This window comes from Pipistrellus hanaki (genome assembly GCF_964339955.1).
Source record: "Pipistrellus hanaki genome assembly, chromosome: X".
Lineage (NCBI taxonomy): Eukaryota > Metazoa > Chordata > Mammalia > Chiroptera > Vespertilionidae > Pipistrellus > Pipistrellus hanaki.
In genome coordinates, this window is record NC_140524.1 from 58,266,137 (window position 1) to 58,290,222 (window position 24,086).

Sequence of the window (24,086 nt, forward strand, 5' to 3'; positions counted from 1 at the left end):
GCTAGTTGGCAAAAGTAGTTAGGGGCAATCAGGCAGGCAGGCAGGTGAACAATTGGGAGCCACAGTTCTGGATTGTGAGAGGGATGTCCGACTGCCAGTTTAGGCCCAATCCCAGTGGTCTAAATGGGCAGTCGGACATCCCTCAAAGGGTCCTAAATTGGAGAGGGTGCAAGCTGGGATGACAGGGACACACACACACACACACACACACACACACACACACTCACCCCATGCACGAAGTTCGTGCACTGGGCCTCTAGTAAAGTAATAGAGAAAAAGCACCACTCTATATTTCTATTTTGTCCTCTGGAACTATAAGAAAAAGAAATATGTTCTACTGCACACCCCCTACCCTCACCTTAATTATCCCACTTTTCAATCTGAGAGGCTTGCAATTTAAGTATTTTTTAATTATACTCTAATGAGGTACACAATTTGTTTAAAAATTTAAGGCCAGGCCCTAACTAGTTTGGCTCAGTGGATAGAGGATTGGCCTGCAGACTGAAGGGTTCCATGTTCAATTCCGGTCAAGAGCATGTACCTTGGTTGCAGACATATCCCCAGTAGGGGGTGTACAGGAGAAAGCTGACCAATGTTTCTTCTTATCAATGTTTCTAACTCTCTATCCCTCTCCCTTCCTTTCTGTAAAAATCTCAATAAAACATATTTTAAAAAATAAATAAAAATTTAAGGCCAGGGTGTGGGTCAAAAATTATGGATGTGATAAAATATCTCTGTTCATCAAAAACAGTCACTGATCACTAATATCAGATGGAGTCCTTGAGGGAGGCAGCAAATATGGCCTCTTCTCTTGTCAACTCAGGGCAGGGTTGTGAACAAGTCTCTTTTCCCACACAGTAGTTGGCAAATCAATGTAAGGACAGATTTGGCATAAGAACAAAATTTATAAATTTTCAGACCCAATAATTTGTTTTAAATATTGGGAACACATCAATGCTGGCATGTGCATACTTATTTAACACTATATACCTAGACATATTATAGCAACAACTATTAGATCCACTAAATTTTTGTTGTTTTTCTTGTTATCAGTCTCTAAAATTGTAGGCTATAGGAATTTTAATTAAGTTGGTTCTCTAATATAGACTGGTTCTGATGGTTATTTCAAAAACATGGCAGAGTAAATTAAGTTTCACTATAAAATGTCCAATACATCCATATCTTAGTGCTAAAGTATTGGAAAATCACACTCTTAGACACATCTTTGTTTTCTTTCTGTCTCTGTGTCTCTCCCTCTGTCTCTCCTTTAGTGCCTACTTCTGAATATTTGCTAGTTTATGAAATATCAATCTAGGATTTAAGTTACTGAAAGTGGAGGAATAAAGAAAGGATGGGTCACTATATCCTCTAATGACTAGAAAAGACTTGTAAGAGATCATCAGACTTGTTCACATCTAGTAAAATGAAACATTATGCTTTGAAAAGACCTTCACTTTCACTCAACAATGAATTTTATATTAATAGGCAAAATTGTCAGCCTCGATTTTTTATCAAAGATGAGATAGAATTTGATATATTCTTTAATCAGTCTTTGCAAGCAAATTTTTTTCAGTGTTTCAGTACTTTTACTGAATAATAATGAGAGGCCTTCATACAGGAATCTTGTATCTGTACTATCTACATTAAGTACTTTCCATGGCCTTCCCAGTTTAGTGAAAGAACATTCACTGTGGTTGGCCAATTGCAATTCTACTGATATTCATTATGACCTCTGACTTCTTTGAGCCTCACTTTGAACACCTGTAAAAAAATGGCCTACCTCATAAGGCTTCTGTATGAGGATTAAGTTAAATAATGTCTGCAGAGCACCTGAGTAACTGGTGTATAGTGGGAGCTCCAGAGAAATGGCAGGTTTTCCACAACCTATTCCTTCCTCTAGTGGAAAAGTTTTACAAGGAGATATTTGCACTAATGTCATTAGACCTACTAGTACCTTGGCTTATATCATATATTTATGAAAAGGTTAGCTACAGTTAAAGAATAAAGGTTTATAAAAAAAAAAGTGACTTTAGCCAAGGTTTTTAACCTTAGTACTAATGACATTTTGGGATGAATAATTCTTTCTTGTGAAAGATGTCTGGCCACATCTCTGACCTCCACCCACTAGATGCCCCTAGTATAACACACTCACCCTCCAGTTGTGACTAGTCACTGCCAAATGTACCTTGCAGGGCAAAAACCCCTTTTGTTTAAGCCACTGGCCTAACCTAATATAGAGGGAGAGCCTTGAACTTCATGAGTGCCACTTATTAACTTGTGGGGCCAGACCCTGACTGCTTAAATTTCAGCCTCAACTATAACCTGTGTACGTATGTTATTTAGTGACTCTAAAATTGTTTTGCACCAGTATAATTAATGAAATGAATTGGGCTGTTTTTATTATAAAAGTAACCCCGAATCCTAAAAAAGAAGCAATTCTGAACTCCAAAACTTTGTTCTATTCTCCATGAGCCACGCTCTTAATCTAGATAGCTATTTCACGAATAATACTGCATAGATAATTGGGTGGAAAATGATACACATACAAATATCATTTGAAAAAAATTCAAGGTTTATAACCTATAGAAAAGTTGCATTCTGATTCACCCAGATGAGATAGTTAAAGGAGCAATCTCATAGTGGGGCCACTACAGTGAAAGGTACTTTATTTCCATTACAATAATTGTGTAACTTTAATAAATGTCAAATTTTCATAAGGGGTATATAAAATATAACAATTCATAGGTTTGGGAAGAAAACTTCTCCCTCACACTCCCCTCTCTCGCTCTCCCTTCATCTCTAAAATCAATAAAAACATTTTAAAAAGAAGTTAAGTTGATCTAGAGCACTAAAAGAATTCTTAATTTATAACATAAAAATAACAACACTACATGACTTGTGAATGTAAACTGCCTGAGGAAAGAGCAAGTAAAAAAGGCATTTCAATAAAAATAGCAACTTTTTAAATATTTAAATAGACTGGCTTCCCAAAGTCTTTCTTCCTCTAAAAACTCTTCTTAAGATAAATTGGCTCATTTGTTTCAAAGGAAATTTAAAGTGAATTAACTTTGAAAAGTGAACTAAAATGGAACTCACACTAATGCTGGAATGTAAGAATATAAATATAAATGTAGATGAGTTTCGTGTGCTTTAAACTTTAGTCAATCATAGTTAAAGCCAGTGGTTCAGAAGCACCTACCCAATATTTCACAAAATATATTTAAAAGATCACACTTAGTACCTAATCCTTAAAGATATTCAAAATAAAATAGGGACTGTGATTCTATAATTTTTGGAAAGTGTATCCTAAACTATACTCTTCTTGCTTCACAGAATGTAGCAGCATATTAAAGGTTCCATAATTATGAGGCATCTCCCAGTAATAAAACCTAAACTCCTTACTATGGCATAAGATGATCTAAATAAACTAGACTTTTACTGTATATTGGATCTCATTCCCACTACTATCCATCTCAATATTATATTCCAGCAGCATTGGCCTTCATGCTGGTAATTAAATATATCAAGCTTATTCCCATATCCAGGCCTTTGAATTTGCTCTTTTTTCTAATTTGAAAACTCCATCCCCCATCCACATCATAGCATGGTCGGCTCCCTCATTTCATTCACATTTCTACTCAAATAATAGCTTCTCTGAAAGGTCTTCCTTTTTCTCCTATCTAAAATGAACCCCATCCCTGCCATTCTTCATCATGTATTTTACTTTAATATATTTCACAGCAGCTTTATTTATCTGATATTAATGTTACATATTTGCTGTTCACCTACATCCATCCCTAAAGTCTTAGTGTCATGATGATGAGGCCTTGTTCTGTCTTCTTGAGTGTTGATTAAACAGTACCTGGAACAGAAAAACTCACTAAATGAATGAATAAGCAAACCTGTTTACATTTGCTTAACCAAGTATTTCCAAAATTGTTTGAGTATGGTATTCTTCCTTCATGTGACACATATTAATATCCTAAGGAACTAATGTCCTACAGAACACTTTTCAGAAAATCTGATCCAAGCTAATATAATCTGGAAAAAGAGAATTTTGCCAGAGGCTTAAAAAGAATAAAATAGTTTGGTTGGTGGAATATCTAAAACAACTGGAGAACTGCTAAAGCCCTCATGCTAGTTTTAATTGAGGAGGAAAAAAAACTATTAAATATGATCATTAATATGCTTAATGTATATAAAACATTATTTTGTTTCCAAAGATTATTTTAACTTATCTGACTGGTCAATTTATAAATTGTTAAATCTCTATGCTTAAAAAAAAGTAATTACAAAGGAGGCAGAGGTTACATTAACCAAACATATTCTAATTGTATTAATTCAATAAAGAAAGTTATGATTAAGTTAACTAATGAAATAACTAAACTCTGTTAATTAGTTAACTTATTTAAATAGAAAGTGAAACAACATGACTCAGTTGTTCTTTATGATTAAAAACTTCTGTCTCCAACATATAAATAATGTTCCATTTTTTATTTCCTATTATATTGAGGTAATGTTTTAAATTTACATCTAGAAAAGTTTAATTAACTCTTGAATAATATGAAGGATAAAACCTTGGTCTCAAATAAGATTTGTTGTCCAGCTGGATCTACTCTTATTGTTTCCATTTATGTTAGCGTATGTGAACTAAACTTATACAATTAGAATAAAGTTAATGAGGTCTTTAACTCACCAAGAGGTAGAAGGGTCCTTTTTATTGTGCTACAAAGGCAAAACTAATGTAAGCAAAGACTCTCCTCAAAGTCTGGAGCATAACAACTTTCCTTCCAGCTGCCTGTTTGGGGTGGGGGTGAGCATGGAGATGAGGGTGGCAGGCCCAGAATGTTTTGGATGGAGAGTATGAGGAAATAATCACTATTCTAACATTCTGCATGCTCTTTTTCAGAATACTAGATAATAAAAAGCAAAACATGAACAAACGGCCTAATTCTCAATCTCACAAATAAGAAAGCTGAGCAGTTCCAGCATCTCCAGAGAAACTTGTCTAACAGAGACACAAGACAGAGCAGTGATGAAGGGTTTCAACTACAGAAAGAAGGAAAGAAGGTGCAAAAAAGAGAAGGGATGTGGTTTTCCACTTTAATTCTATAACTGGCACAACTACAGAAAGAATTTTAGATATTCTGACTTTACAAGGAATGGTGAGGAAATGTTAGAAGTGATTGTGCCCCTTTTTCCCAGAGCTTGCATTATGCAGTACGGACAATGTATTTACATTATAATCAACAATCTCAGGCTTCAGAGTATCAAAAAAAAAAAGTGAAAAGAAAATTGATATTACTTACTGAATAAGAGGCTACTTTACAGAGAGAAAAGGATATTGAAGATCTGCATGCATTAGAGTATGAATTTTAAATAATTTTCTTAAAATGTTTTATGTACAAAGAATAAATGTTAACCCCAAAATTTTAAACTTAATGGACATTCCAATGTCCATTTTCTAAAACATTTAGAATCAACTGAGTATTACTTTTAATGTCACTGAATGACTCTGCTATCACCCCCTTATCAATAAATTCAAGAAGAATAGCATATCCCTGACTAGAGGTATATCTTTACATAAGGTACATATTTACATAAGCAGGTTTTCATTATTTATTAATGAGTCCAATTCTCTTCACATGCTAATGAAATGCCTGTAAAACATCAATAAACTTTATGAGACTTCCATTTATACCAGTATGACCATCCAAGTACAATGACCATTAAGAAAGAAAGGAAGATACCATTATCTACAAGTTCAGCAAGTACTTGTAGATAAGAAAGAGAGAGAGAGAGAGAGAGAGAGAGAGAGAGAGAGAGAGAGAGAGAGAGAGAGAGAGAGAGAGAGAATAGCCCTAGCCAGTTTTGCTCCGTGAATAGAACACCAAAGGGTCCCAGATTCGATTCCGGTCAAGGGCACATACCTCAGTTGCAGGCTTCTCCCCAGCCTGGGCCCTGGTGGGGGCACATGGAGGAGGCAACCAATTGATGTGTTTCTCTCACATGGATGTTTCTCTATGTCTTTCCCTCTCTCTTCCACTCTCTCTAAAGAAAATCAATGGAAAATATTTTATTAAATATATTTTTTTTTAAAGAAAGTATACCATGATTGAGAATCAACAGAAATAAACAGACTATTAACCCATCAAGATGTTAGGAATTAGAACTATAAGAGATATTAAATAATAGTGTTTAATGTTTCAAAAAATAAATGTGAAGTTTGAAAATATAAATAATTGAAAGCATATCTAAAAGTATAAATAGAATTTCAGAATATTTACTTTATACTTTAATAATTTTTATTTGAGGTAAAATCATTAAATACGGCTAATAACATTAAAAAAAAAAAACCCCAACTGGAAGGCAGACCTAAAGAAACCATTGACACACCTCATGGAGAGACACATATGTAAAATACACAAAAAGACCCAGCCAGTGTGGCTGAGTGATTGTTGACCTATGAACCAGGAGGGCCAGTGTTTGATTCCCAGTCAAGAGCACATGCTCAGGCTGTGGGCTTAATCCCCAGTGTGGGGCATTCAGGAGGCAGCTGATCAGTGATGCTCATCATTGATGTTTCTATCTCTCTCTCCCCCTCCCTTCCTCTCAGAAATCAATAAAAACATATTAAAATATTCAAAAAGGGCTGAAGGTATCTGAAAAATGAAGTTAAAAGTTTTACCACTCATATAATTAGAGTTCCAAAAGGGAGAGAAAGAAAGGGGCAGAGGTAATACTAGATTTAAATGGTAAATAATGTTTTAGAACTAAAATACAATTATCTACAAGTTCAGCAAGTACTATACACTGAACATTTATTATGATCTCTGAACACATAATAATCTGGCCACTCAGTGTGAGTGTGTGTGTGTGTGTGTGTGTGTGTGTGTGTATGATAAATATGAGGCCTGGTGCATTAATTTGTGCATGGGTGGGGTCCGGCCAACATAGCCAGGGGGTGGGGACATGGGCAGTTTGCTGGCCTGCCTGCTGGTTGAACTTCTGGTAGAAGGGACAATTTGCATATCAGCCTTTTATTATATAGGATATACACTGAGTGGACAGATTATTATACATTCAGAGATCATAATAATCTGGCCACTCAGTGTAAATCTCTTACCTATATTAATGTCAAATGAAATATACTCTGATAGAGGGAAACTACATAATGACAAAAGGCTATTTCATCCAGAAGATATAATAATTCTAAATATGTATGTACAGGTAACATGGCCTCAAATTATATAAAGTAAAAACTGATAAATTTATAAGAGAAAATTTGAAATCCACTGTTATAGTTGGAGATTTTTAACTGATCTCTTATTATTTGGAAAATTAAAAAGGCAAAGAACTCAGTAAAGGTATAGAATATTTGAAGAATCCAATTAACATATCTGATGTAATGTACATGGTAGAAGATTGCACATTACCAATTATGTAAGACACACCTAGGAAAAATATATATTCTAAGTAAAACTTATTTCAATAAACATAATACATATCAGCATTATATACAGCAATTTTACTAACAATAATACAGTTGAACTATAAATTAGTGGCATGAAGATATTAGAAAATACCCATGTTTATTAAGAAATTAAGACTCATACTTCTAAGCAACTCATGGGTCAAAGAAACAAATCATAGTTAAAATTATAAAATGTGTGATATCAAACAGTAATGAAATACCATACATTAAAATTTCAGGGACATAACTTGTACCACATTAAACTTGGCTTCAAATCCTTTGACATTCCTTCCATTGTGATATGGAGTGTATCTTCTCCTCCTCTTAAATCTGGGATGCTCTGAGATTGCTTTGACTAGCCAATAGAGGAGGGTGGAAGGAATGCCATGTCAATTCCAGACCTAATCTTTGGGAGGACTGGAAGTTTCCACTTCACTCTGTTTAAACCCTACATATGAGCAACCAAGTAAGAAGTCCTACTGCTCGAAGAAAGCCTGAGCAGAAAGTAATGTAGATAAGTAGAGAGGAATAGAGGGAGCAGTACTTAGAAGATAATTTATTCTCTTAAATTATTATATTATAAATGAATTGTCCTGGCTGGTTTGGCTCAGTAGATAGAGTGTCAGCCTGCAGATTACGATTCCAATCAAGGGCACATGCCTGGGTTGTGGGCTCGATCCCCAGCGTGGGCCGTGTAGGAGGCAGCCAATCAATGATTCTCTCTCATCATTGATGTTTCTATCTCTCTCTTCCTCTCCCTTACTCTCTGAAATCAATAAAAAATATATTTAAAATAAATAAATGAATAGTCTCAAAATTAATGGTCTGAACATGCAGTTGAACTTATAAAAAACAAAAAAATAAACCTAAATAAAATACAAGACAAAAATAAATATAAGAGCAGAAATGAACTAGAAAGCAAAATTAGAATAAAGAAAAATAAATCAAAATGATTTTGAAGACTAATAAAATTGACCAAACATAAATTTAAAAAAATAAAATAAAAATCTAAAATGGCCACAAAAAAGGGGGTGGGTGGGTGGGTGTGGGGGAGGAGTAAAAAAGAAAGTTACAAACAAATAATATTTGGAAAGAAAAAACAAAAATAGGGTATGAGAAATAACCTTATCCACATAAATAAAAAATTTGAGATAAAGGAATTTAATAAAAGTGTCTCCAGAATAAAGACAATAAGCAAATATTAAAGAAATGGAATCAGTCATTTAAAATACTTTCACAATGAAAACTTCAAGACCAGGTATAAGAATAAACAAGTCATCTTTTCTGTTAAAGAACAGTTTAGGCAGCCGCCATTTTGGCAGCTGACTTGGCAGCCACCATGACTTGGCAGCCACCATGTTAACTCATGTGACTTGGCAGCCACCATTTTGGTCACATGACTTGAAGCTCCTCTGAGGTCGCAATTTGAAATTGCAAAGGCCAAGCCCTCACTTTATTTTTAAAATATATATTTTATTTATTTTTTACAGAGAGGAAAGGAGAGGAATAGAGAGCTAGAAACATCGATGAGAGAGTAACATCCATCAGCTGCCTCCTGGGCACTCCCTACTTGGGATGTGCCCACACTCAAGGTACATGCCCTTGACTGTTATCAAACCTGGGACCCTTCAGTCTGCAGGCCAATGCTTCATCCACTAAGCCAAACCAGCTAGGGCCAACACCTCACTTTAAATTAGCTAATCATAAAAGACTGTGAGCCTGGCTCCAATCAAGAGGAGGACAGGTCATGTGCATCAGGCCATGGTCTGCAAACTGTGACTCGCGAGCCACAAGCAGCTCTTTTGCCCCTTGAGTGTGGCTCTTCCACAAAATAAAACATCCTGGGCAAGTCTATTTTGAAGAAGTGGCGTTAGAAGAAGTTTAAGTTTGAAAAATTTGGCTCTCAAAAGAAATTTCAATTGTTGTACTGTTGATAGTTGGCTCTGTTGACTAATGAGTTTGCCGACCACTGGCCTTGCAGACCTGCTCAGTGTGCACATGCTTCCAGAGCATGTGCTGCACACCCTTCTGCAAAAGCAAAAGTAAAGTATTTGCCTTGTTGCCTGGCTCCTGAGTATGATTTGTGTTCTACCAAGACCCCTGAATTTGGGGGCATGCCTTATTTTTTACACAGGTGATTACATTAGTGAGATTGAGCAATCAATCAGTAATTTCAATTTTACAAAAGTTATTCCAAAGTGAAGAAAAAAAGGAACCCTCTAGGCTCATTTCCCTGAGGCTAGCACAGTGATGATAATAGAGCCTTACAGAGAAAAGGGAGTTTGTAAGCCAATATGACTCATGGAACTGATGCAAAATAATAAGCAAATTATTAATAAGTCAAATCCACTACACAAAACATTAGACACCATGACCGAGCTTGGCTTATCTTGAAATATATATTAGGTAATGGAATTGTCTTAACCTGAGTCTTCACTCCACCCCATCCTCTACCCATGCATAAGGATTCCAAGCAGAGAGGATGAAAATATTTTTGACTGGCTTGAATTGTCCCAGAGGGAATTAACTCCTCATTTCCCATTTGTGCATGACTTTTAAGCACATACCCAGGGCTTCTACACCATGGCATTAGAGAAACCCCTGGGCAGATGGTGAGTGGTAAGAAGTACAGAAAGGTGAATGCACCTGCACAAAACTGACTGCACTGCCTACCATAACCAGTGGACTAAAGTGAAAAATACAAAGATGTGATCAAGTGTTATCAAATATGATAATACATCACATTAATAATTTAAAGGAGAAAAAATCATCTGAAGAGCTGCAGAAAAGGAGTGTGATAAAATTAAGTGCCCATTCAAGATAAAAATTTAGCAAACTAAAATAAAATAACCTGAAATTGAAATTGCTATAAAAATTTCTCTCCAACATTTGACAGGAAGTCCTTGCCAGAATGAGTTAAGCAGTGGTAGAAAATAAAGAAATTCAATTTATTTACAAGGAATAAGGTTACATTTACAGAAATGCAATGTAATCTTACCTAATAATAGACAAACATGTAAACTGACCATACCTCTTCTATGCGCACAGCCAATCAGAGTGAGTATACAAATTAGAAGGCCAAAGATGGCGGCTGCTCAGCTGCTCCAGGCAGGGAGTGGCCAGGCTGGGCAGGACACCTGTTATGTGAGGGAGGGCGGGAGGTGAAGGGATCTACAGGAGCAGAATGCCACAGTGAAGACAAGACTACAGACTCCAGAGTCTGCAGCAAAGACAAAGTCTGCAGTCTGCAGTGAATATGGCAGACTCCAGGCAGAGTCTGAAGCATGGACAAAGAAGCAGGCAGACTCCTGCTGGAGTGAAGGCCTGGGTCCCTGGTGTTAGAGGCAAACCAGTGCTGGAAGCCAAGGGCAATGGGCCTCTAGTCTACATATAAATATTTCAAATAAGACAGTTTACCAAGATTGCTGAATTTGAAATAAAATAGCAAAGTCAATTATACTTCTATATTCCAATAACATATTGTTAGAGGATATAAGGATAAATATTTCACACAACAATATCAGGAACATTAAACACTACAGAATAAAACCAAATAAATTGCAAGACTTTATGGAAATATAATAAAATTTTTAAAATTGCATAAATATTTAAATATATTGATATATTGAGTGAGGCACTGTAACTATATGCCAATCCACTCAGTCAGATGGAAATAGAGATTCAGTGAAATCCCAAACTAAATTCTAACAGAAGTGTGTGTGTGTGTGTGTGTGTGTGTGTGTGTGTGAGCATGCACACACACACAATTTAGCAATGTGATTAGAAAGTGATTTTTATGAAGCTATAATAACTGAAACAAATTAGAATGAGGAGAGGGAAGGACAAATTAATGAATGAACTACAATTATGAGCCCACAAAGAAATCCATCCATATAAAACACTTGAGTTATGACAGAACTGGGATTGTACATTAGCGGGGAAAGGTTGATCATCTCAATAAACAGTTCTGCCACAGCTTGCTCTGCATATGGGAACAGAATCCTGCCTAACACCATAACAAACAAACAAAAAAAAGATATAAAAAGTTAAATAGAAAAGGTAAGAATGTAAACTTTTATCAAAAACAAACATAGGAAAATATGTTTATGAACTTCTAGGACAGAATTTGTTAAACAAAACACACAAAACAAACTTTAAGGAAAAAATTATCAAATTTGGTTATGCTTGAACATAAAACTTCTGTTAATTGAAATATGTCTTTAAGACAAACCACAAAGCAAAAAGACATGTGTAATACATAATTGAAAAAGAATAAGTAGCCATAGTATATTGTTAAAAATCAGTAAAAAAATACAAATCTCTAATAGACAAATGGGCAAAAAACATGGTGAGTCATACAATAGAAGCACAGATAGCAAAAAAGCATATGTAAGAAGCTAAACCTCATTACTCGAGGGAATGCAAAATTCACCCAACTGTGAAACCATTTCACACTCACCAGATTGGCAGACACTTAAGTCTGACAATATTAAGCGTTGTAAAAGATGGAGCATAACTGAAGCACTTACACTTAATAATTTAAAAAATAAAAATAAATGGGCATTATCTAGTCAAGTTGAAGTGGCTCATACCCTTTGACCAACAAGTGCATAGCTAGGCACACACTTTATCTGCATAGGTAAACTTCTGCAGATTTTCACCAGGAGATAGCTAAATAATGTTCATGCCAGGACCGTTTTTAATAGTTTAAAAAATTAAAGTAACTTGCCCAGCCAGTGTGACCCAGTGGTTGAGCATCGAACTATGAACAAGGCGGGTAGGGTTAGATTCCCAGTCAGGACCCATGCCTGGGTTGCAATCTCAATTCCAAGTATGAGGCATGCAGGAGACAACCAATCAGTGATTCTCACCATTGATGTTTCTAACTCCCTTCCTTTCCCTTCCTCTCTGAAATCAATAAAAAATATATATTTAAAAAAATAAAAAATAATAAAAAATAGAACTCAAGTGTCCATTAATAGTATAATTAATAAATACATCCTGAAATAGTCACATACTGGAATTTTCTATAAAGCAGCAAATAAGGAATCAAATCCTCATGGAATAACATGAGTGAGTCTGAAAAAAATACTATGTATCTTAAAAATAAATCACCATAAAACACCTATAGTGTGATTTCTTTTATATAAAGATTAAACTGCAAAATTAAAATGATGATCTTTGAGGGATACAGACATAAATATTTAATATAATAAGGCTCTAATATGCAAATCAATGGAACTTAAGAATGACCTGTTTCTATAACATGCACTGACCACCAGGGAGCAGATGCTCAATCCAGGAGCTGCCCCATGGTGGTCAGTGTGCTTCAATAGGGGGAATTCCACTCAGCCACAAGCAGGGCTCATGGCTGGTGAGTACAGTGGTGGTAGCAGGAGCCTCCACAGACTCTACTGCAGGTGGGTGGTAAGGAGCAAGGCATCCTGGACTGCGAGAAGGATGTCTCACCTAAGGGGTCAAGCCTAAGCCAGCAGGTGGACATCTATCAAGGGGTCCCAGAATGTGAGAGGGTGCAGGCTGTACTAAGGGACTCTCCCCCTCCCATGCACAAATTTTGTGCACTGGGCCTCTAATATGCTAAGTGTCCCTCCACCAGTCCAACCAGTTGCTATGAAGTACACTGACCACCAGGGGGCAGACACTCAACACAGGAGCTGCAGAGCTGCAGTGACTTGGCAGCAGTAGTTCTCAGGTGACACACCTGAAACCAGACAAGAGGGAGCCCAATTCCTTGCAGGGGTGCGCGATTCCACTTTTGGCCATGGCCATGGGTTATGTTGTTGCTGGGGCACTGTACCCTGTAGGACAGCAACTTTGCAGAGTGCCCTCTCCCACTCCAAGACCTCTAGGGGGATGTGAGAAAGCCAGTTTCGGCCAGATCCCCACAATGAGCAGGGTTGTTCCGGCAGGGACCCCACCTGCCAGAAAAACTCCGCTCACTCCACAGATGCCTTTGGAGCTACAATGTCTCCCCCCCCCCCCCCCCAGGTGCAGCTGGACAAGGAGGGATCATGGAAGGTTGGCTCCAGGGAGTGTCTGCCCTGTCTCACTCAGTCCTGCCCCACTGGCCACCTTCTAATTAATTTCCTTTCAATGTACACAAATCTGTGCACTGGGTCACTAAACATCTAAAGAAAAGCAAGATAATGATAAATGCAAAATTTAGGAGAGCAACTACCTCAGTGAGAGGAGGGAAGGACCAAGGACTCAGCTGACTTGAAAGGCAATGATAATGTTATTTTTCATAAACTAGGTGAACAAAGAATGCTCATTATAAATCATTGTATCTTACATATAATTTATTTTCTTTTGCAAACAAATATTTTTAAAATGTTTAAAACAATAGAATTTCTCATTTTGTAATGAATGTGATAAGCAGTATAAGATCAAACCTCAAAAATACAAACATAATTTCTGGGGGCAGTTTGGCATCATATATTGATGTAGTGTAATAATATCCTTTCTCTTTTATGTGAAGCAGTGTCTATCAAAAACAAACCTGGAAAACAGCCAAAAACCCAAGCTGCCTGTCAATCTAAGAAAAGCAGTACAATCTTGGCACAAAACTAGAGACCCATCAAATTTGCCTTTCCCACATAAATAAAAACAAACATGTGTTGTTGTTTTACTAGTAAGGAAATGATAGGCAGCATACAGTATGACCAGAGAAGTATTGAACTCTACTCACTAGAATCTGTAGTTTATAGAATCTTATCCTAAATATGACATGAATGAATCCATAAGATAGAAAAATAGATAAGAGTTCTGATTCAGGAAAGAAAACACTAGAAATCAGATCTGTCTTATAATCCTATCTAATAAAATAGTAATATGCAAATTGACTGTACTCCCGCTACACTTTCCAGCAATGCCCACCAGCCACACCCACCAGACAATCAGGAGCTAATAAGCAAATAACCCAACCAAGATGGCTGTGGCAAGTAGAACAGAAGGGAGGCTTGGGTTTCCCCAGGAATGGAGGAAAACAAGCTTTCTGCCTGCCCTTGCTGGCCTTGGCCGGGAGGCAGTGTGTCCATCGGAGCCAGCTGGGGGTCCCCTGCGGGCAATCAGAAAGAGCTTTGGGTTCCCTGTGGATGCCCAGTGCCTGAGCCTCTGGCAGAGGCCTTTGGCCTTGGCTGGGGGCAGGGCCGGGTTATCAGAACTAGCAGGGGATCCCTGCCCAGACCCGACCCTGAGCCAGAGGCTTGTGGCCTTGGCTGGGGGTGGAGCCAAGAAATTGAAGCCATCTGGGGGTCCCCTATGGGCGATTGGAGGCAGCTGGGGGTTCCCTGCGGGTGATCAGATCGAACTGGGGGTCCCTTCCCAGGGCCTGAGCCTAGGCCAGAGGCTTGTGGCCTTGGCTGGGGGTGGAGCTGGGAGATCAGAGTCAGTTGGGGGTCCCCTGCAGGTGATCAGAGCAAGCTGGGGGATTGCTGCCTTGGCCAGGGGTGGAGTCAAGCAATCAGAGCCAGCTGGAGGTTCCTGCCCAAGGCTCGAGCCTCAGCCAGATGTTGCGGCCTTGGCCAGGGCAGAGCTGGGCAATTGAGCCAGCTTGGGGTCCCTGCCCATTGCCAAGCCGGGCGATCAGAGGGAGCTGGGAGTCCCTTCCGAGGGCCTGAGCTTGGCCAGAGGCTTGCGGCCTTGGCCAGCAGGCGAGCTGGGCTATTGGAGCCAGCTGGGTATCCCCTGCCCAGGGCTGGAAGCTTTAGGCCTTGGCAGGGGCGGAGCCAGAGATCTGAGGTGATTGGTGTGAACTACAGAGGAAACACCTTTTCTGACTGCTCATTAGCTAAGCTCCCTGTATGCCACTGGTAATATTCTTAGTAACTTGGGTATAAGAATCCAAAAAGGTGATCTAGGGCTTTTCCACCACACTCCTGGAGGGAAAAAAAAAAAAAAAAAAAAAAAGGACTGCTGCTGGAGGGCTAAGAAATGTCATAACCTGCCCTAGGTGGTTTGGCTCAGTGGATAATGCCTCAGCCTGCCGACAGCAGGGTCTGGGTTTGATTCTGATCAATGGCATGTACTTAAGTTATAGGCTCCTTCTGGCTGGGGCCCAGGTTAGGGCTCATGCAGGAGGCAACCAATCGAAGTCTTCCTCTCACTTTGATGTTTCTCTCTTTTTCCCTTTCTCTTCCACATTTTCTAAAACTCAATGGAAACATATCCTCAGGTGAGGATAAAATAAATAAATAAATAAATAAATGCATATCTTATGAAAGACACATCTTGAAAATGCCTAAAGAAAGTTGTCATTTTTGGTGACATGGTGAAGGGAGTGGAGTCCATGTTGATGAAAACACCTTGGTGGCTGTGGTGGCGGGTAGTGGCTGCAGCAATGGGGTGATGGGGCTGGCGCCTTCCCCTGATCAACCCAGTTGTGTCCCACAAAGGGAGGCCAGACTATAGATTTTGCCATCATTCTCAGTATTTCTAAGAATTATTTTTAGTATTCTGATATAACTGTCTCAAAGATTTTTATTATACCTCATCTGTCATATTATAAGCAAACAGCAACAATTCTAAACAAGACTCAAGGCACACCTAGGAATTCCTTTGCTTTTTAGAAATTATTGGTCTATAGACTTTTACTGGATTTAAGGAAAAAACATGTTTCATAAGTAATAATTTCTGGAAAAACACTCATTCTTTTGGGTTATTAAAGTACTTTTTAAAATACTGGTGGCATATTGATCTGAAAAAAAATGTGTAGATAATATTTATTTAACTTTTTAATGTTTTTATTTATTTCAGAGAGGAAGGGATAGGGAGAGAAATATCAAAGGGAGAGAGAAATATCAGTTGGTTACCTCTCATACACACCTCAACTGGGGACCAAATTCACAACCTGGGTATGTGCCCTGACCAGTTATCCAACTGGCAACCTTTCTGTGCAGGGGACAATGCTCAAATCAACTGAGCTACACCAGGCAGGGCTGTGTAGGTAATATTTTAAGCATCATCAGTAATGCATTACCATAGCTTACTCTTGAAAACTATCCTTTTAAGGCAGGGGAGGGTGGGTGGTAGGTGGGAAGAGAAAAATCAAAGCACTTGTATGCATACATGCGTAATTCATGAACACTGACAACAGGCTGGTGAAGGCCTGGCAGGGGTGGGAGGAATCCACAGGAGTAGGCTAGAAGAGATCAATTAGGGGAAAAGGAGCCATATATAATTCTTTCAACAATAAAAAAAAATAATTATTTTAATGAAAATATTTAAAAAAAAAAAAAAAACTACCCTTTTACCCAAGAGGTTTTAAGTATGAGATCATACAAGTATAGTGTTTAACAGGGTATATCTTGTCAATCAGGGCAGATTATGGATAAATTCCAATGTCAGGCTTTATGATTATAAGAATCAGAAATTTAGTGAATTGTCCTGGCTCTTTTTCAGGGAGCAGTAAAGCATGTGCGCACACACGCGCATGTGCTCGCGCGCACGCGCGCGCGCACACACACACACACACACACACACACAATTCAAAACTTCAGTATATTGAGGTTATGATATTCCTCAAGGGGAATGTAAAATATATAAACACCATTTGTTTCTCCTTGTAGAAATATATATTTTCGGGGGGGGGGAATAAATTATCTCCCAGAAAAAGAACTCCCTTTTAATGCCTTTTCTTTATAAGTTCATGTTTTGCAGTATTTACAAGAGGCCCAGTGCATGAAATTCATGTACCGGGGTGTGTGTCCCTCAGCCCAGCATGCACTCTCTCCAATCTGGGAAATCCCTTTCACAATCCAGGACTTCTGGCTCCCAACTGATGACCTGCCTAACCACTTCTGCCTGCCAGCCTAATCATCCCCTAACCACTCCCCTGCCAGCCTTATTGGTCCTAATTGCCCTCCCCTGCAGGCCTGATCACCTCTAAGTGCCCTCACCTGAAGGCCTAATCACCCCCTAACTGCCCTTCCCTGCATACCTGGGTCCCCCCTCAACTGCCCTCCCTTGCAGGCCTGGTCCCTCCCAACTGCCCTCCTCTGCTGGCCATCTTGTAGTGTTCATCTTATGTCCACATGAGAGCAGCCATCTTTGACCACATGGTGGCAGCCATCTTATGTGTTGGAGTGACAGTCAATTTGCATATTACTCTTTTATTATATAGGATGCTTGTAGATTAGTTTTTATAAGCAGTATGTGCAAATAAGTCATCAATCATTTGTAAATCAATACTGGGTTATGGGCTTAATCCCCAGTAGGGGGCTTGCAGGAGTTGGCCATTAATGCTTCTCTCTCTCATCATTGATATTTCTCTCTCTCTCTTCCTCTCCCTTCCTTTCTAAAGTTAATAAAAATATATTAAAATAAATAAATTAATTAATTAATTATCTCCCAGAAAAAACACATACCTTAATTTATGCGATTTTTCTAAAAAATGTTTTTATTGAGTTTGATAAATAGGAATGGAAAGGGAGAGAGAAAAAACTCCATGTGAGAAAGAAACATTGATCTGTTACCTCTCATACACATCCACACCAAGGACTGAACCCACAATGTGGGCATGCGCTTTGACTGGGAATGGGAATGGAGCCAGCGACCTTTCAGTGCACAGGACAATATTCAGCCATTTAAGCCACACAAGCCAGGGTTCATATGAGCTCTTTAATGATTAATTAACACATAGCTCTTAACACACAAAAGTAGTTTTCTGATTCCTCTGGGTAGCATATCTTGTGCCAGAGAAGCTCAACCAAAAGAATATATAGAAACAAGAAGAGAGGGACCACCTGGCTATGTCAACTCTTTTCCCTTCCCCTTCAACTCTTTTCATGTTTAAGAATATACATAATAATGCCGAAACCGGTTTGGCTCATCGGCAGAGCGTAGGTCTGCGGACTGTAAGGTCCCAGGTTTGATTCCGGTCAAGGATGTTTCTATCTCATTGATGTTTCTATCTCTCTATCTCTCTCCCTTTCTCTCTGTAAAAAATCAATAAAATATATATATATTTAAAAGAATATACATAATAAAATTCTAATTTAGTTTTCATCATATTTCATTAAAAATAAATGTCAATATAGTCTATTATTTATAACCAGAGTAAAATGAAATGGATTTTAATTTCACTATAAACCTAATTTACAATTAGTTTTGCTTACTCCTTCTAAAAACTAGAATGGATGAAAATAATGTTAAAAATTATTGGTATAAATAAAATCTTCATTGATTTTTAAGTCACTTTTTCATTCAAAGTACCTCCTTTATGTTCTACTTTCTTGATCCAAGTTCTTAACTGGGAAGGCCGAATGAAATTTTCCCTAATCAGAGATGACTGTGCGTTGGAACACTATGTAAACTTGCTAATAATACCCAGTTATTCAGAACTAATCCATCTGCCTTTCTGTCCATCCAAAGAACCAGCTGCTCTAAGCAAATTCCTTACTCATTTTGCCTGTTATATCACTAGCTGAAATATGCTATTGCCATAATTACCATTCTCAACTTCTAAATACAGCCAGCAACCAACCAAGAAGTCATTGAGTGCACAGGCCGGGGCTAATTATTTGGTGATATAATGGGTGTAGAGCTTACAGTATTACTGCTGACTGGAAGCACCTGTTCTCCATAAGACTCAAGGTGGACAACACATTAGCTTATACACGGAACAAGAATCTGTGATCCTGAGGTAAGTAACAAGAGCCATATTTGGAAGGTGATGAATATCTGGGATGTCAACTATCAGTGAAAAGAACTCCGATGATTAAGAATGATGCCTGCCAAAACTGGTTTGGCTCAGTGGATGGAGCGTCGGCCTGCGGACTGAAAGTTCCTAGGTTCGATTCCGGTCAAGGGCATGTACCTTGGTTTCGGGCACATCCCCAGTAGGGGGTGTGCAAGAGGCAGATGATCAATGATTCTAATTGATATTTCTAATTCTCTATCCCTCTCTCTTCCTCTCTGTAAAAAATCAATAATATATATATATATATATATATATATATATATATATATATATATATATATTTTTTTTTTTTTAAAAGAAAAAAAGAATGATGCCTGACGTCAGGAAGGATACTTCACAATTATTCCTTTTTATCTTTATTTGTTGAGATTATTACAGATGTCCCTTCTCATTTCCCCCCATAGCTACCCTCCACCTGGTTCCCACCCTACCCCAGGACCTTACCACCCTATTCTCTGTGTCCATAGGTATTGCATACATGCATATAAAATAGTTGCCTAATCTCTCCCTACACCCCCACACCCCCACACCCTTTTCCCTCTGAGAATCATCAGTCTGTTCCACTTCCATGTCCCTCATTCTATTCCATTCACCAGTTTATTCTGTTCATCAGATTTTTTATTAATTTGATTTTTAGATTCACTTGTTGATATATATTTATTTGTTGTTACTTTGTTGTTCAAAATTTTTTTTATCTTTACCTTTTTCGTCTTCTTCCTATTCTTAAAAATATCTTTCAGCATTTCATATAATACTGATTTGGTGGAGATGAACTACTTTAGCTTTTTCTTATCTGTGAAGCTCTTTATCTGACATCAATTCTAAATGATAGCTTTGCTGGGTAATCTTGGTTGTAAGTTCTTGCTATTCATCACTGAATATTTCTTGCAACTCCCTCTGGCCGGCATAGTTTCTGTTGAGAATCAGCTGACAGTCATATGGGCACTACCTTGTGGGTAACCATCTGTTTTTCTCTTGCTGCTTTTAAGATTCTCTGTTTGTCTTTGCCCTTGGCATTTTAGTTAAGTTGCGCCTTGGTGTGGTCCACTTTGGATTCCTTTTGTTTGGGGTTCTCTGTACTTCCTGAACTTGTAAGTCTCTTTCTTTCATCAGATAGGAGAAGTTTTCTGTCATTATTTCTTCAAATAGGTTTTCAATATCTTGCTATCTCTCTTCTTCTGGCACCCCCATAATTTGGTTGTTGTTACGCTTGAAGTTGTCCCAGAGGCTCCTTATGCTATCTTCATATTTTTGGATTATTTTTTCTTTTCCAGTTGGGTGTTTTTTGTTTCTTCATATTTCAAATCTTTAACTTGATTCTTGGGAACCTCTTGCCTGAGGGATCTCTGTATATTATTCTTTATTTCAGTCAGAGTATGCTTAATTTCAAATTGGTCATTTTTCATATCCTTGGGGGTCTCACTAAATTTCTCAGAGGTTTCTAGAAGATTCTTGAGAAACCTTATAATGGTTTTGAACTCTATATCCAGTAGTTAGTTTTCCTCCATTTCTTTCATTGTAACCTCTTTCTTTGTCTCTGTATTTTGGCTTGTTCCCTGTGTTGACAGAGTGGCTTTGTTTGTTACATGACCTATAGGGCCCAGTGGCTCAGCCTCCCCATTTACATGAGGTGTACACTCTTGGTGCACCCCTTTGTGAGCTGTGTGCACAGTCTTGTTGTAATTAAGCCTTGGTTGTTGTTGGTATCACTGGGAGGAATTGACCTCCAGGCCAATTGGCTGTGAAGACCAGTTGTGATTGCAATGGGAAAAATACTGTACTGGAGACTCCCTTATGGGACTGGACTTACTCCAGCGGGGCTTTGATGCTTACTGAGTGTGCCCACTGAGTGTGTCTCTTATGGATCTGAAAAAGTTGTAATCTGATGGTCTCACTCTGACCATTGGGTACACTGGCTCTTGGATCTCCAAGGAGGTGCAAAGTCAGTTACTGCCTGAGGCCACCTAGCAGGAACTACAGAGAGATCTGCAGATTCTTTCTCTTTCTTTGGGGTTTGGAGATACCCAGATAATGCCCAGCTATGAAACAATGCAAGCTGCTGTGGAGTCTTGGGCCTTCTTTTGGAAGCTCTGGGGTTCTCTGACCCAGCTGCAGTTTTCAAAAGGTCAGGGCATTCTTATGCAAAAGCCTCTGTGCACAGCTTGGGTGGGATTATAAATTGGGTGGTGCGGGGTCTCAGGGAATCACCAGGGTGGAGCAAACAGCAATGGTTGCCTATCAGCCCTGCCCTGAATAGGTCCCCAGGTCTCTGTCCTGTGGCATCCTTCAGGAAAAATGATCACTGCAAGCACCTCTGAGAGAAAGCTGCCCTCGTGTTCCTATCCTGATGCCAGACAGTACAATCTCTCCCCATATGAGTCTGGGTCCCCAGAGTCTCGTCCAGAACTGGAGTTCAGAGCAGTCAGGGGTTTATAGCTCCCTCTCAATTGAAAAAGGCAACAGCACTCCCAGTTTCCAGCCCATTTCCATGCCCTCCTCCATACCTCTATACTTCCGCACCTCCCAGTCTCAGTGCATCTTTCTCTTTCATTCTAGTTGTATAACTACCACTCAGTCAGTCTTCCCATGGTTCTGGATCATATATGTTTTGTCTTTTAGTTGTAGTTTTAATGTGGTTGTGCATGGCAGCAAGTGCAGGTGTTTACCTATGCCACCATCTTGGTTCCTCTCCTGTTTTTTTTCTTGATGCTTTTAAGATTCTCTCTTTGTCTTTTGTCTTTGGCATTTCAATTATGATATGTCTTGGTGTAATACTCTTTGGATTTCTTTCATTTGTGGTTCACTGTGCTTCCTGGACTCCTCAATCTATTTCTTTCACCAAGTAGGGGAAGTTTTCTGTCATTATTTTTTTCTGTCATTATTTCTTCAAATAGGTTTTCAATATCTTGCTGTCTCTCTTCTTCTGGAACCCCCATAATTCAGATGTTGGTATGCTTGAAGTTGTCCCAGAGCCTCCTAATAGTATCTTCGTATTTTTTAATTATTTTCTCTTTTTGTTCATCTGGTTGGGTGTATTTGAATCCTTGTATTTCAAATCATTGACTTGATTCTTGGGATCCTCTAGTCTATGTTTAATCCCTATATATTATACAGAAATCTCATAAATGTCCCCCTCTTCCAGCAAATGGGACACCCATACGACTGGCAAGAAAAAGCAATTTATTCAGTGTATGCTTAATTTCTGACTGATCCTTTTTTTTTTTTTTTTTGCATTCTCATGATCCTTGAAAGTCTCACTAATTTCTTCGGAGGTTTCTAGAAGATTCTTTTTTGAAAAAATATATATTTTATTGATTTTTTTACAGAGAGGAAGAGAGAGGGATAGAGAGTTAGAAACATCGATGAGAGAGAGTCATTGATCAGCTGCCACTTGCACACCCCCTACTGGAGACATGCCCACAACCAAGGTACATGCCCTTGACCAGAATCGAACCTGGGACCCTTTGGTCCGCAGGCCAACGCTCCATCCCCTGAGCCAAACCGGTTTCGGCGGTTTCTAGAAGATTCTTGAGTAACCGTATAACTATGATTTTAGATTCTATATTCATTAGTTTCCTTTCTTCCATTTCTTTCATTTGTGACATGTTTCTTTATCTCTGCATTTTGGCTGCTTCCCTGTGTTTGTTTGTATGCATTAGGTAGAGCTTCTATGTCTCCTTGAGTTGATAGAGTGGGCTTGTGTAGTGGGTGTCCTATAGAGCCCAGTGGCTCAGCATCCCCATTCACCTGAGGTGGACACTCTTGGTGCAACCTTTTGTGGGCTGTGTGTAAAGTCTTGTTGTAGTGGAGCCTTTATTATTTGGAGGTATTGACTTCTAAGCCAATTGGTTGTGGGGATCAGCTGTGATTGCAGTGGAAGAGCTGCTGTGCAAGTCAATTTGCTGGAGGACCAGTTGTGTCTACACTGGGAGAACTTCTGTGCTAGAGACACCCTTATGGGCAGGGCTTGCTTCAGTAGGGCTTTGGTGCTCACTGAGATTGCACCTTGAGTGTGTCACTTATGGATGTGGAGACTTGTAGTCTTGTATGGTTCTACACTGACCACTGGGTACACTGGCTCTTGGATCTCCATAGAGGTACAAAGTCTGTCACTGTCTGGGGCCACCCAGCAGAGCTACAGAGAGATCTGCAGATTGCTTCTCTTTGTATTGGATTTGGAAATGCCCAGATGAGGCCCAGCTGTGAAGCAAGGCAGGCTGGTGCCAGCCTTAGGCCTTTTATTGACATCTTTGGGGCTCCCTGACTCAGCTGCAGATTGTTTGACAGTTTTTAAGCTAATAAAAAACAGGCCATTAATATGCTAAAGCCACTGCACACAGCTTGACTGCACACAGCTTGGGTGGGGTTGTAAATTGGTTGGGGTAGGGTCTCAGGGAATCACCTGGTAGAGCAAACAGCAATGGCTGCCAGTAAGCCCCGCAAAGGGGAGGTCCCAGCATGGGAACAAAGACCACTGTAAGCACCTCCTTCTGGAAGAGAGCTACCCCCGTATTCCTGACCCAATGCCAGGCAGTCCAGTTTCTCCCCATATGTGTCTGAGTCCCCCAGACCCTAGCCTGCCACTGAAGCTCAGAGCAAGTGGGAGCCTGTAAATTCAGTTCATGTTGCTGCCCTTTTAAGAGGAGCAGCTGTGTCTCCAGCAGCCAGTGGGTCACTCAGCCCCAATCCACAATGGTTTTACAGTCTGTAGTTCTAACTGCCTTTAGGAACTACTTTCCCCAGCCCTGTGACCCTTGGGCCTGGGGGGGAGGGGGTGTCTGGTGAGGGGCTGGGACTCCTTGCTCCTCCATGTGGCCTCCAAAGAGGCTATCTCCTTCCTGATTAAAAAAGCAGTACACATGGGTGCCAGACCAGCCCATTCTGAGCCTCAAT